At 39.1% G+C, this 4,269-nt stretch overlaps 1 pseudogene; it reads left to right on the top strand.

The window, feature by feature from the left end:
- Positions 1-2,746: 2,746 nt before the first annotated feature.
- LOC139001934 (intraflagellar transport protein 52 homolog pseudogene) lies at positions 2,747-4,010 on the top strand (annotated as a pseudogene).
- The last annotated feature ends 259 nt before the right edge of the window (positions 4,011-4,269 follow it).

Here is a 4,269-nt window from a genome sequence, read left to right as displayed (position 1 = left end):
CCGTGAATATAACAGAAAGTATCCATCAGCTGTGACAGTGACTCTATTGATGTGGCCTTGGTAGAATGCTAAGAACAATCCCCTCTGTAAAAAGATGACAAACAAAAGCCTTGAGCAGGGAAAGATTGCACATTCCAATAATGTTAGCTAATTTCCTGCAACACAGCACAATGAAAGGCCATGTGGACAGTGCGTGTTATTGTGCTTTATCTGTGAAAAAGAATAAAAAAAGAAGCAAAAACATCACCATATCTTCTGGTAGCCAGACATAGAATTCTGAGTTAAACAATAATTTTGAGCAACTTTGAAAAGATCATCAATATTATATGCTATTTTAAACAACAAAAACTTTCTTTTTTGTACCTCTAGTGATCTTACGTTTTAATGACACAGACTCAAAATAGCACAACACATATTTCTAGGTTTTGGTCATTAAAATTCTTAATCTGTAGACTACTAGCCTCAAATGATCAACTTGAGAAAATAAGCCAAGCACGATGGCTTTCTTGTTCTAACTATTTCTGTGTTTTGTTTTTTAAACTTCTCTTCCTATAATCTCAACCAAAGATAGCCTAAACAAAGAAAATCCAGCCATTCGCCCAAGGTTTTCAATCCAAACTTGCATAAATCAAACTGGAAGTGACCTGATTCCCTGTTTCACTAAAAGGGATTTAGTGGTGTAGCTAAAATGTGACCTCCTGTAGAAATGAGCAATAGGATGGGCCAGAAAAATTACAAACCAGTAAATCAAGGTTTACCATAGAAACAACAGGAAATATCTATGAGGCTGTTTACAGCTTATCAAGCTGACTAATATAAAATTACATATGTGACTTACCTTGACAATAGTTTAAACTCTGGAATTTCCTTCCACTGCAGTAGAGTTTACGGTGCCCTTGAACTAAGGAAGCAGTAGGGAAAGGCACAGGCTTTGCTGATACACAAACTGCATCCCCAACAACCATTTCCCAGCTGGGTGGCTTTGGAAATTTCTGATTGAATCTGAGCTTCTTTATTGTAAAATGGGTAGAAAAATCCATATCTAATATCAGTGCATAAGAAACAAGAGACAATATACAAAAATTACCTAGAATACATCTTTAACCATGATTGAGAGCATTATGGGTGTTGAGCTACAGAATATATAATGTCAGAAGATTTTGTTGAGGACACAAGTAGAACAGGGCTAGGATTTAGAATAAATCAAATATCAAGGTAGGGAAACCAGATGATAGAGATTTTATGAATATAGTATACATTGTCTTAAACCGGAACTGCTCTAATGTTGTCTATCAGATACATTTCCAAAAGGCCCTTCTAGAATAGGCACACATTACAGAATCCTAAGTGTCTACAACATATCATTTCAGAATATAATAAAAAATGATTCAGTAAAGAGGAAACTATCATCCACACTCAAGAGAAAGGACAATCAATGGAGACGGAACTCCAACATGGATCAGATATTGGAATTAGTGGGCAAGGAATTTAAGGCAGATATTTCAACTATGCTAAAGTATGTAAGAGTGCTCATAATGAAAGAAAAGATAGGAAATATGGAAGAGAAATTGAAACTAGAAAAAATGGAAATTTTAGAACTAAAAAAAGCTGACATAAAAAACTCAATGAATGAGTTTATAGCATATTGGAAATTACAGAAGCATTACTGATCTTTAATACAAAGAAACAAATTATTCAGTCTGAAAAATAGAGAGAAAAATAGGATTAAAAATAATGAATAGGGCCTCAAGAATGCCTGGGACAATATCAAGAAGTCTAACAGAATTTTTGGACTCCAATAAGGAGAGGAAAGACAGAATGAGGCCCCCTAAAAATAATTTAAATAAATAATGGCTGAAATTTGTCCATATTTGTGAAAGACAAAATCTGTAGATTCATGAATCTCAGTCAACCCTGAGTCTAAGTGCTAGAATATGGGGGCTCATTGTACACATATTTCAATATTTCTCTGTTTGAAAATTTTCATGATAAAATGTTGAAAAGTGACATAAAAACTCATCAAAATGAACACTTCGATCATATATTATATATTACATTAATTATATCACTTTTAACAGTAATCTAATTCTAGACTATATAAAAATATTCAAGCTTCAAGCATTAATTGAAAGGTACAATCAATATTCAATACCTTTATGTTTTCTACTTATAGAGGTAAAGTGTGGCGCATGGAAAAGGGGGCAGATGCCTCACATCATCTGACATAGGATCTACTCCCAAATAATCCGTCAGCTCATCAACTCATCAACCCTCCTGTCACTCAGTAAAAGCTCTTCATCTCATCTCATGAGTAAATGTACATCTGCAGAAAAAAAGGTTTTTTGTTTAAGGCAAGAATGGGAAGGTGGGTACAGTATACCATGCACAACTACTTCCTTCCCACTCTTGTGTTGGTGATCTGTACACTATCAGCAGGAGTACCTATTAACAGATACACCAGAGTCCAATCATTCAGCACTGTATGTGGGCACCCGATGATAATACTATTCAGAAGGTTAGTGTCCTACCTCTGTCATTAATAGTTATGTGGTTCTAAGCAAACCCCTCAATTTACTCAAAACTCAATTTTTCTGAATGTGTATAGTTTAAGAAAATAATTGCTCGCCTCGACCCACGCTTTCCCAGCGCGCCTCTCGGCCTCCACTGTTGCTAAGCCTTGGATACTGGGCCTTGGGATGCTGGGATGTGGCTGGTGAGGATGGTGGTCACCCAGCCTCAGGTAACCATGAAGGAAGAGCTTCGGAATACCATTCTTTTCGATACATACAGAAAGGAAATATTTACTGCCAACAATGGCTACAAATCCATGCAGAAGAGACTCCAGGGCCTTTGGAAGATTCAGAGCTTAGAAGAGAATTACACCTGAGAAGTTAATTGGGCTGAACCTGTGGATTTCAGCTGGACCAAGGGGAATATTTACTGCAGTTGAGTGTGAGGTCCTGAAGAAATACCTTGACCCAGTGGATATATCCTTGTGATGCTAGGAGAGAGTGGGGAATCCAGTTTTGACACCAGTATTAACTTTCTCCTGGAAGAACATGAAATCATGGATAATAATGGTTCTGTGATTAGAAATGTGTTATTATTTTCATCCTAAAGAAGCCCTGGAGTCCAATGGAGTCTTGAGCAGGGCAATCAGCCGAGCTGCAGGGGAGGCCGAGCCTGGAACACTGAAGAAAGCAGCAGAGCAGGCCAGGTGCTCACCTTTGTATGTCCTCTCGGTGCCACCTGGAGTGTCATGGCAGCAGCAGTGGCTGTTCTGTTTCCCACTTAACAGACCCATCTAGCTTTCTGCCACTCAAAGAACCACAGTGGGAAGCTGGCAGTGCTGGGCTCATGTCACATGTTTAGTGACCAATAGTTGGGAAAGAAGAAAACAGCCAAATCATGGATGTTGTTTTCCAGTGGCTCACAACAGAAGACATCTGCCTAAACTAGACTGAGGCTGAGGACCCAGAGGTGTCCAACTCCATGATGCTGCTTGACATAGCCACCCTGTCAGAGTGCCTTCGACTGGATCGCCAGGGTGGCGAAGAGAACCCCTGGACTTCACCACCCTCTTCACCCTGTCCATTTACCTGCTGGGTACCACTTCTCTCCCCAAGGTCCTCAAGGCACACGAACAACTAAATGTGAAACGTGATTCTCTTCAGTTCATCCAACCTCAGTTTCAGCCAGCCCTTCAGTCAGGGGTTTTCCATCTCAGTGTCAGGGAATTGTCACCTCCTCTGCTGGAGCTGTGTGACTTAGATGAGACCTTCTCCTCTGAGATGGCAGGGCTTGCTCAGATTTCCAATAGGTATACTGCAGAAGACCTGGAATTCCATGCCAGAAAGGATGCTGACATTCTTGGACAACCAATAAACTACCAAGGACCACCAAGATGTCAAACATATCTTGAGCACATTTTCTAAGTGGCGGAGTTCAAGAAATTGAACCAGGAACAGGACATTGACACAACTGAAACTGCATCCCAAGATAATTTCTAAGGATCTTGCCTCCTGAAGCATTTCCTGTCTCCTGATTCTCTCTTTCTAAACAGTTTCTAAATTGTTCCTCGACTCCTTTATCAAAACTGTCTATCTACTACCTACCTGTGGAAGGTTTGTGTATCTTCTGTAATGCCTAGGTAGGTATAACATCTCTAACTTAGAAGATTCTTATGTAAGACATGTTCCATTTTTTCAATTAAATCTGATTGAATCTCTCCAATAATAATAATAATAATAATAATACTCCCTCAAGCTC

The sequence above is a fragment of the Myotis yumanensis genome, unplaced genomic scaffold (genome assembly GCF_028538775.1).
Source record: "Myotis yumanensis isolate MYYU_CA2020_CCGP unplaced genomic scaffold, mMyoYum1.0.hap1 SCAF_2, whole genome shotgun sequence".
Lineage (NCBI taxonomy): Eukaryota > Metazoa > Chordata > Mammalia > Chiroptera > Vespertilionidae > Myotis > Myotis yumanensis.
The sequence above is the reverse complement of the archived record's forward strand: the minus strand, read 5'-3'. Positions and strand labels throughout refer to the sequence as shown.